The sequence below is a fragment of the Octopus sinensis genome, linkage group LG1 (assembly GCF_006345805.1).
Source record: "Octopus sinensis linkage group LG1, ASM634580v1, whole genome shotgun sequence".
In the NCBI taxonomy this organism is placed as follows: domain Eukaryota; kingdom Metazoa; phylum Mollusca; class Cephalopoda; order Octopoda; family Octopodidae; genus Octopus; species Octopus sinensis.
Window position 1 is genome coordinate 4,583,526 of NC_042997.1, and position 11,946 is coordinate 4,595,471.

Here is an 11,946-nt window from a genome sequence, read left to right on the forward strand (position 1 = left end):
TACATAAGCGTAAATATATACATGTATATATACTTATATATATTTATATATATACATGTATATATCCATATATGTATGTATATATGTATATATACACATACATATACATATATATATATATATATATATATATATATATATATATATATATATATATACATATGTGTGCAGACGTGCAAGCACAAGTATATGCATACGTACATATATCTCTATATATATCTATCTAACTATATTTGTATATATATATATATATATATATATATATATATATTTATATATATATATATATATATATATACTTATATAATATAGATATTATATCTTCACCTTTGATACATAATACCGAAGTAGAAGTAGTTAAAAAGGTCAGAGATTGCTCAGGACTCACATTAACCAAGAAGTTGAACACATTTTTGTCCCATGACTCTGCAAGGAATCTAAGTAATGCTTACGTAAAATTTGAATGAAATCGGTAGTGTTCTCTAGTTTTACTGATGCGCACATACAGACACACAGACAGACATATTCTTAGTTTTATATATTTATAGATGTCTTACATTGAGAGGAAATTTTAGCATTAGTCTGTTACTTATATAGTACATTTGGGTAATGGTTGGATGTCGTTTTCTTTCGTACATGATCTTCTTCAGCGTTTTGGCTGCCTGTGACCAACACAGAAACCGCCATCGCTAGCATTATTTCACGGCGAAAATATTTGAGTAAAACAGTATAACTGCAGAAGCAAATAATTAGCGAAGAAATACACGATGACAGTTTTAAAATACTCAATGACATTTTTAAAATGTAGGAAAATATAAAAGTAAACAAGTCTAAAGCACAACAGAATATAACTATCTGATATTTTAATGGCGATATTAAAAAAATGGAAAATATGAAAAATTATAACAAGAATATATATTCCAAATGAAATATACTGTAGTGCAGAGATAGAAAATGTTAATTGACTAAACTCAATCTTAGTTACGCATAAATATTTTCATATTCGCAATATGGTTCCCATGTAATTAATATGAAATTTTGTTTTATGATTATTTCATATTTATTAGTATTACGTTACAATTTGCTAATAAATGCACATATATTCAAAGGGCAAATTCAAAATATATTATTCTTTTCTATACGGGGATATATTTGTATATGTCTGTACAGACGTGTGTGATATATTTGTATATATTTGTGTATATGAGAAATATGTATTGATAAATTTTGCTTCACTGAAAACGAAATTTTTGTGAAATGCCACCCGATAATGAAAGATCAAACATTTCAATAGCGTAATTAATCAACGTTTATTAATTAACTTTTCTGTGTTGTCTTCTCTATGGTAGTTGCGCATATTCTGGAATGGATAATAATTATCTTCTCATTAACCATGACCATAAATTTCTCTAACAATTTTTCTTTTACCAATACATTTATAACGTATGTACTATTAGCTGCTCTAGCATCATGCCTCAGGTATTTAATCCTATAACATTTTTTGCAGAAATCAATCAAATATTTATCCTGAAATCAATCAAATATCAAGTAGTTATTTCCGACTGTGATACGATGAAGAGTTCTAATAAGATCCCACCTTGTCTGGAGTTGACGCTTTATTGTCACTAATCAGAATCATTGCACAATAAATACTATATTCCATTAACTATAATTAACTTAATCTTTGAAGTTTTCAACTCTTTTTTTCACACGAAATAAACTTTCATAATACTTCTTTATTTGGTCTCCAAAAATATAATTTCAATTAACTAATGAACGCTACTCAGTAGATTAAGTATATTAGCACCAGCGTAGTAGTTATGCTAGAATCGATGTGCGTGAATGCATATATATAATTGTATTTTTTCTTTTGTTCGAATGTGGGTTCTACGTTGCACCATGACATATTGTTTCCAATAATTTTATTAAAAACACACGCTTTTGATATTTAAAAGTTGAATAGGTTTACGTGTTCATGATTTCCAGACGTTCCGTTATGTCCACCAATCCTGTTGATTCTCTAAACACGTTATCCAGTATATTGAATATAAATATAAATATGTATTACAGATGCGCTTAGCAATTATTATTTTACCGACGTGCTACATGTACGACGATCTAAAATAAAGGAATCTATACAAACACCATTTTCAATTGTATCAGTGTTACCGTGTGCACTGTAGGGAACAACTAGCATCAAGTTGGAATGAAATACGCAATTCTAATTTTTAAGTGTTCAATTGAATGAGAAATTGTTTTACGGTGGGAACTAGACTAAAGAAAACTTTAATATTCAAGAATCTACTATTCAACAAATAAAAAACAATATAATTACTATTAGAACTTGAAGTTTAATTGAAGGAACTTTTATGAGTTTTTAGTTTAGGCAGTTTGTATTCTCATCATGTTGGACACCAGCTAGTTGATATCAAAGAATGGAGACTATCCAAGGTAGTAAAAAGGAACTTGGAAGTATAAAATTCACTTTGGTGCTTGTGTATATATAAAGGTCAGAACAAAACAACATGTCAAGTGAAAGGAATGGAACCAAAAAGATATATTTGTGGTTTGAGGGAGACAACAGACAAGAAAATTGTGTAAACCGATCGACATGCGATGCAAAAATAAATAAATAAATAAATTATATGGTAGGAATGGGAGAATTATGTGAAAAATTGCTGGTCATCAAGACGCCTATGATAGTGGTAGGTATAACAAGAATTTTAGACACTATCTTTTCATACTAATTGTTAATTTCATAATTATTTATGAGAGTAATTATGTTTTGAGTACATATTACATTCTATTTGGTTTAAAGAATTCTTAAAATTTTTAATAAATTTTCGAACCACGTATTATACGTATTGTGGTTGTGCGGAGCGTTATTAAAAATTTGATTTTTTACTAAAATTCTCATTTATGATGATTATTATAATTCACTTACTGCAATGATAATCAAAATTATGTAACATCGGTTGCAATAAATTCTATCAATTACAAACATTGCATCGCAAATTTTGCCTTTATTATAGAGTATTCGCAAGTAAATATTATAACCACTTCTCAGGACCTACACCATCATCCACACACATACACATGCACACATGCGCACGTCAATGTCACAAGACCCCTTCCACACGCACATACACGCTCTCACATACACACGCACGCGTTCCATCATTTTGGTATCAATATTACTTTATTATCTCCCCTTCTTCCTAGCTCTTTCGTGTGACCCGTCTGTCTGACATTTGCCATAATAGATCGCTACCCACTAAACCTTTTTTTAAATTTTCTCTCCCTATATTTTCTGAGTTCCTTTCTAGGATCCAAACATAAAAGATTTTCTCACTTTCCGAGCGTTAAACTAATACATCAGTATTTTGTTACACACCCATCTTCGTTTTTTGATTTTTTTTTTGTAAATTCACACAATATATTGAACGCTCTCGTGGTCGTGCCAGTATTATCCTGTCTCTGCATCCACTTCTAAGACTATTCTACCTGGATTCCCTTCCTGGACTTCCTTCTAATCTCCTACACATGAACTCCTACATTTCGGCTGCACCTTTCCTACTTATGAATTACAAAGGACTCTTCCTTTGATGAGAAATTGCTTCAATACACCACGACGTTTGAATCTTTTGTACTTCTCTAAATTTTTTATACTTTCTGCTTTTTCCTATTGTCGTTTATCTCAATCCGCAATTGTAATCTTGCCTCTGTCTCACTCACTTTCTTTACCCTTTTGTCTTCTATTTTCCCTTTCTTCCCCATTCTCTTTGTTTCTTCCTTCTTCCCCCTTCTTTCACTAGTTGTCTTTTTTTCTCCTCCTCCCAACTCTTGTATTTTTCTCCTCATGCTTTTCGCATTTTTTCTCCCAACCCCTTGGGATTTTTCCTCCTCACGTATTTATTTTCCTTTCTCTCCCCCACCTCTTTTTACTTTTCCTCATTTCTCTCTCTTTTCTTCTCGTTTTTCAATCATGCCCGATTAGAAACCTTTCCTCTCCCACCTTCACCACCGCCTAAGAAACTATCTTTCCCTCTTCCTTTCCGCTGCTTTCAAACTTCTATTAACCTTTCCCTACTAATTAAAAACAAAATCACGGTTCTTTAGCCACCTTTCCTTTCTCAGTTGCTGCCTTCATCACCACCTCATCCTGAAAGGCTTCCGCTTCCATTTCCACTCCACTTCTCACTCTGCTTCAACCATCCTACCCATACTCCGTACTACATTCTACCACCTTATGCACGCCACCTTTGTTCTAATCTCTCCAAAATACATATTATCGACAGCCTTCTCCCTCTGACATTTTCCTCTTCTTCTCCTCTCAGTTGCCTTCCAATTTTAACTCTAATTTACATTATATAATTCATTTAAATCATCTCTTTCATCAATTCCTCGCTCCCACCAAACCACTTAAGCTCCAATCTCTCCGCCATGTCATCACATCCGATGCCACTACGCCGACTCCTCCTCTACAAGTGTTCCTCCTCGATACGCTACCCCACCCTCACCAACCCAATCCCTCCCAACCCTCACCCACATACCTCCTTCCTCCCAGCCTTCCAACTCCACACCACATTCCTAGTTCTGTCCCATCCACCCATTCCCCACTTCTGTCTGTTGTTACCATTCCCCCAGATCTTCCCCTCTCTGGCATGAACGGTTCCCTCCTCAGTAAGGGTCTGCACTTCAGCACCCTCACTCCATCCTGCTACGAATTTCGGACTCGTGCCAATATCCACAGCTTTAAGCGCCGCGTTAGGTTGTGTGCACTTTTCCGCGACACTGCACCTGCATTTAATAAGGAGGACTGCTTCACCGACCTGGGCCGCCAGTTCCAAGCAGTCGATCTGTTTGCTGTGGACCGGTTTAAAGTTTCCAAGCATCCCCGATATCATTGTCCGCACACCTCGCACTCCCAAAATTTATTTCCTTCCCCGAATCCACAAACCTAACAACCCTGGCCGCCAGCCCAGTTCCACACGCACATACAGGCTCTCACGTACACGCGCACGTGCACCTTCGTATTGGGATCACCATTAATTTATTATCTACACTACTTTATTATCTCCCCTTTTTCCTCCCCCTCCTGTGTGACACATCTTTCTGGCATTCGCCATGATAGATTGCTAGCCACTGAACTTTTTTCTATTTTCTCTCCCTGTTCATTTCTGTGCGCCTCTCTGTTGAAGAACGTAGGATCGAAACGTTAAAGACTTTCTCAGTTCCCGAGCGCTAAACTAATACATCTGTTTGTTGTTTACAGACCCGTCTTCGTCTTGCGTGTTTTTCTAAATTCTCTCTCGCTATGTATATATATATATAATATGTTTTAGTATAAACATCGTATCATGATATTTTCACGTTACATGATTACATGATGTCATCAAAAGTATCGATTTACGACAAGAATTCCTATGTACCTTGGAGAAAAAAATGGAATTAGTAAGACTCTTTAGTAATCACTACGATCATTTTGTTGTGTTGTACTGCAATAAATATCCAGATGTCTCTCGTGAAGTGACTCGTCAAAAGGTTCTACCAAAATAACTTGCAACTAGCTGAGCATTCCACAGACACACGTAAACTTAACGTGACAAGTGACACAGTGTGACACAGAGTGTGACAAGGCTGGCCTTTTGAAATACAGTTACTATTCAGTTTTGTCAGCTGAGTGGACTGAAGCAACTTTAAATAAATTGTATTACTCAAGGACTCACGTCGTCGGGAATTGAACGCATGGTCTTATGGTTATAAAATATAAATATATATCACATTCGGTTGTATATTTTGGGGAGTGCGGATGAATATTAGTTATGCAAATACGCTTGATCACGTAGATATTTAATCCTAACACTTGCAAATTTATAACTTGGAGTACTACACTGAGCAAAATAATAGGTAAATATAATTTGACTTCAATTTGAAACACGTCTGTAGTTACCGAAGTTGTTTGGTTCTTCATTTTACTTTTTACTTACATAAAATATATGGGTTTTTTCCTGGGAGAGTTTTTATGGTAGTTGAAAATACATCAGTATTTATTTCTAATTCAGTACGTGACGAGGCACTTAGCTGATCTCTGATTATAATTATGTATATAATTGTAGAATATTTTGTGTAAAGAATTTCCTTTAACGTACTGACTATTTGGTAAAATTATTAATTATTAATTAATTAATTAAATAATGAATTAATTTTGCCCTGTATTATATATATATATATATATATATATATAGCGGCCTACTTGCAACGTGTTCTCTTATGTGTGTTTACACATATTTAAAGAATATTAGGTGTATTATATGGGGCGAGCCAAAATATACTTAGAAACATGTGTGTGTGTACTGTTCTATATATGCGCGGCCGCAAGTTGGTAAGAAGCGCTACACTCTGGTTACTGCTGAGAAATCCGTCAGGGGGTAGAAAATATTTTATGTGTTCGTAAGTGCGTTTGATCGCGCGGCCGTCAGTTGGTAAACAGCCCTACACAATGGTCACTGCTGTAAAATCTGTCGGGCGGCAGAAAAATATTTTATGTGTGCGTGTGTTCGTCTAATCATGCCTTGTCAAAGAAACCCCCCGTCGTCAAAACAAAACACCATTCGTCTCCCAGGAGTAATTCCCCTTGCAATGGTTAATCATATTTCTCTTAAAAGCTTTTTTAGAATTCATTTCCAAGGGCTATTTTCATATAAGTAGTGTGACCGGGTGCAGGTATTATTTATAAGCAAGATAAGTATAACGCCGCCAATGGTTCTCTTCCATCCCCAATAAGAACCGTACTAGGTTCATTTAGTTTGATATCGCCAGCTTCTACCCCTCGATTAACCCTAGTGTACTAAATAAGGCCCTTTGGCATGCTCACAACAAGGCTGCCCTCACCAGAGAAGAAATAGATATCATTTTAGTTGCCAGGAAATCGTTTATTAAGTTTGATAATAAGTTATGGATCCGTAAAGATACTCCCAATGAATTTGATGTGCCTATGGGTAGTTCGGATAGTGCGCCGATTTGGTCGGAATATATATTCTCTACGAATTGTCCGACCAATTCCCGGAGATCGCGGGCGGCCTGTATCGTTACGATTGTCTGTTTTACCTGCAAAACACCACGAACAGAATAGTGCAGAAAACTAAGAGCAGGTTAGCTAGGTTTTTTAATAGAATGGGCATGAATATAGTTTTTGATAATGAACTCACCAAGGCTAATTTCCTAGACGTTACACTTAACCTTAATAGCGACTCATACTGCCCTTACCATAAGCCTTCCACTAATTTGAAGTATGTCAGTGTCTTCTCCAATCATGCCAAAACCGTAACAGACAATTTGGTTAAAAACATCTCTCTAAGATTGTCTGGCTTGTCCGCTAGTGCCGATATTTTTATGCAGAAAGCGGAATTTTATAACGCCGCACTATCCAAGGCCGGTTATAGGCAGAAGGTAATTTATATTGATCCGGCCCTTCCGATGCCATCATTCGGTCATCAGGATAGGGCCGTCTATAATAACATAAATAATTTAAATAGTGACGGGAGCGCGGCGGATCCTGGGGCAGTCGCTCCCGCATTTAATTTAGCGAACAAGGATAATTATCGGTCCGGGGGATCTCACACTAACACAAAACCCGTTATTCATCCGAGAATCACCCACCCGAATGCGAGAGCTGGCGTCCCGACCCATCACATAAATAGGAATAGGCATATATGGTTTGTAATTCCCTTTGGTAAGCAGTTTAGAACTAACCTCCCCCTCATGTTTCGACAAGCCATCGCCAATAACTTCCCCAGAAATTCCAAATATTACTCCACGGTTAACTCGCATAAAGTTAGGATAGCTTTCTCCAACACTAAAAACCTCGCCCAGATAATCGCCTCCCATAATAATAGGCTGCTTACTAAGACCCTACCACCTTTTTCCGGAGGCACAGCTTCTTCCGCTCCCGGTTTAACGCTCAGTAGGAATAATAATAGAAGTAATAATGATATGAGAGCCAGTACAGTAACTCATAATCTCAGCTCCAACCAGGGATTATATACTAGGGGTATAGTTATAAATAAGGGTGATGTCATTGACGGTAACAACGGCAGTAGTGAGGTGAGCGCAGCTCGGCTCGTTAGGGTAGAGAGTCCCAATAGCAACTCCAGCGTCGTTTCCGGCAATAGCAGCACCCCGGGCACTAGCAATGACAGCACTCTGAGTGATAGTGTAGAATCAGGGGTTATTCCGTTAGTTAATAGTGACGTAGTGGAAAATAAAGTAGTAAGCGGCTGCAGTTTTCGCAACAAATATAGGAACAGTAACGCAGTTCTAATTTCAGAAACTAATCCTAATAGAATAAGGTTCACGTCGGTGAACTCCAAGATCAGAAACGCCGTCTACCAATGCAAGGTTTACACGGACTCAGATGTCTACTCTTATGTCGGGGCCTCATCGTCAAGATTGGCCTTACGAATCTCCAACCATTACGCAACTTTTCGAGACGTGAATAAATGCCAGACCACGGGACTTAGCAAGCTAATATGGCGATTGAAGAATACGAACTCAAGCTACAGGCTGGAATGGTCAATTTTGTCGGTGGCCCTCCCATTTGACAGGGGCGGAAGGAAGTGCAACCTTTGTGTCTCCGAACTCTTCCATATATTGTTCGCCAGACTCCGGATGGTAAACGGACTTTTACAGTCGGCTTTTCGATGCCCCCATTGGCGGCGTTATACTTATCTTGCTTATAAATAACGCTTATAAATAATACCTGCACCCGGTCACACTACTTATATGAAAATAGCCCTTGGAAATAAATTCTGAAAAAAGCTTTTAAGGGAAATATGATTAACCATTGCAAGGGGAATTACTCCTGGGAGACGAATGGTGTTTTGTTTTTCTCGCCCCATATAATACACCCAATATTCTTTAAATAGTCAGAACTTTAGTCTCGGTCACAAAGAACATCTAAGCACCCCGTGCTCTCACCCAGCGGAATGACCGCTGCCTGACCCATTAAAATCTTCAACGCACCCACCACCCGTTTTCAACATACATTGATAAACAGTTTGGCCATGGGCTCTTAGGAGCCTCGTTCGATTTGTTTTGCTCCGCCTCTGTTCTGTTTTTTGTTTTTTCCAACGGATTTCCTATTTCTTCCTGAAGAGAAAGACACAATATGGTCTCCTTATTCAATCGGAATTTGGCAAGTTGTGCCTTTCGAAACAGGTGTAGAATGCAATAAAACGATTTCTATTCAATCTTCGTTCAACTCCATTTCTTCAATTCACTAATAATATTAAAATTCAATTATCCGCACCAACGCACGGTTGCAACACCATATGGTTGTACCTCCACCCGTGCTGTCTTCTGCTGTGATTTTTGCTACCAAGGTATCGGTTAAACTTTTGATTAATCTGCAACAAGATTATTCATCTTTCTATTTCACAATATATATATATATATATATATATATATATATATATAATATATATGTGTGTGTGTGTGTGTGTGTGTGTATGTATGTGTGTGTGTATACATATATATATATATATACTTGCATGTCATGGTGTATGTGTATTCATTTATGCAGTCATATGCGCGTGCACTTGCATAAATGTATAAGCGAAAATAATCGATTTCGCAAGTTTTAATACTGAATACATTTATTTACAATAACTAAACAAAATCTTTACGTTCTGCTAGAAATGCAGTGAGAGGCGTCTTTTAGCAAGCCGCACAGCTTATTATGGATAAAAATTTTGCGGCCTTTATTTTAATATGTTTAACATCATATGTTGTGTAATTGAACAAAACACAAGTTAGAACTTCTGACGGTGAAATTATTAGCAGTAAACTTTCTAATAAAACGTGTTGGTAGTCATTCAACTTTCCAACTTTATATACAACGTGATATGTTAACACTAATTTAAAACAAATGGTCAGTATTTTTATATTCACTTGATTAAATCAATTACTGATAATCAACAGTGTTCGTTGTCGGTGTTGTTGGGAAAACTATTGAGCAATAATGTAATTAACAACTGTATAACGGAGGATGGGAGTGAGTGGAAAATTAACTTACAGAATATTAAAAGTTTACCTTGGTAATTGGTGAATGTTCTGGAACGCTGAAGGGAAATACTGACCGAATCATATAAAGTGTGTGAAAATAAAATAAACACAAATGAATATACTAAGCAACGCAACTTTTCTTCAAATGATTGTTACATTCCAATAGGTAAATGAATTGTGATAAAGAATGGCCTGAAAGTTGTTTTTGACGATCGATTAGCAAATTGAGAAACTATGCACTGAAAATATTTTTCGAAATATTTTCTAAAAGGGATATATAAATTGTTGATAATATAGTAGTCGATATATAGAAGTTTCTTTCACTGAATTCAGTCTCACAAATATCTGTACAATGTAACTTCATATGAAACCCTTGGGTATAACAAAGTTAAAACAAATATAATAGTTGCCAAATTACACTTTTTATTCAAATAAAGTAACAATAATTGTTTTTTATTTACAAAATTGCAGTATATTTCAGTGTGTGGTATAACAAATATAGATCGAAAATGAAACATGTCAGTATTGTATGAGCACTACTTTTATAAATTTCTCCTTCATGTAAACAAAAATTAATATTTAATAATTCGTATTTTGCATGTCCAGTGATATGAACATATTGCAATAATGTATTCCATCCAAATTTAATTGAGATAATTCTATTTCAAACTTAATACGGCGATTCCTTCTAGAGATGTGCTGGTGTGAATAATCATATAAAATTGGGCAATTTCTATCTCCCACAATTTCTATCAATGAATCTTTAGAAAATATACTTCATAATCATCGTCTTCAGTAAAATCTTAAAATATCCACATATCGCAGAGCTTATTGTTTTGAACTTGTTATTACAAATTGTACAAAAAATATATATGCTACTTTGTTTCATAATGATAATTATAGTGGTCCCTAGAGAATACTAAAAGGCCCAAATTATTAAAATCGAAATGGAATTTAAATGAATTATTTTAATATGGTACTTCATGCAACGACAGCTGAAATTTAGCAACATAGCATGTTCGAAAATGACTTCAGAATTGTGCAGGCATTTAACTTTTGTCTATATTTTGGATAGTGTAGTTGCTTGAGTGTGTTTTGCATATTCATGTTACTTGTCTTATGCGGTGTATTTCAGAATATGGTGGTAATATTTAAGCAAATTTTATTTATATGGTGTGTATTATTATCCTTGGATACGTTGGAGGCGCTACTGACAACGAAAGCAAACTTTAGGTGGGCTGGAGGAGGGATGTGGTATAGTAATGAGGTTGTACATAGTAGAATAATTGAGTAAGAGGCAACAAGGTGAAAGGTTAGAGCATCGAAGAGTTAATGAAACAGGAAAAATTTACTAAGGGAAATGAATTGCATTTCTTAATGGGAAAGTGCAAAGAGATCACAGATGTAAGAAACCAAATGTACAGTGGAAGAGGTACACAGAATAAGCTAGGAATATATCTCCTCGGCGGTATACCCATACCTATACATACATATACATACACACACACACACACACACACACACACGCACATATATATATATATATATATATATATATATATATACATATTACGGAGATATATTTGCATAGCAAGCGACCTGATCTTAGATCGTGTGCTGGAACGAGATCAATTGCAATGTGGAAGGTGTTAATAAGACATTTAAGAAACACGCATCAACATTTAAATTTAATTTGTCAAAATATTTTCGTCGCTTCGATACCGCGACCTGTTCACTGACAAAATACTGTGAAGCACGGAATTTTGTCAGTAAACAGGTCGCGGATGAAAATATTTTGACACAATGAGTCGTTCAGTTGCATTGTTGGCGAATTAACGTGATTTTTATGCGAAAAGGGTTATTTTTGTGCGAAGCAAGTGT

The 11,946-nt window shown here is 35.7% G+C and overlaps 1 long non-coding RNA gene across 1 annotated transcript; it reads right to left on the reverse strand.

Moving 5' to 3' along the window:
• Window positions 1-292: 292 nt before the first annotated feature.
• On the reverse strand, window positions 293-11,739 carry LOC118766142. Its single transcript, XR_005002055.1, has 3 exons — window positions 11,632-11,739; window positions 4,234-4,239; window positions 293-321 (listed from the first exon to the last, which is right to left on the reverse strand). It is a non-coding gene; the product is annotated as an uncharacterized LOC118766142 (long non-coding RNA).
• Between the last annotated feature and the right edge of the window lie 207 nt (window positions 11,740-11,946).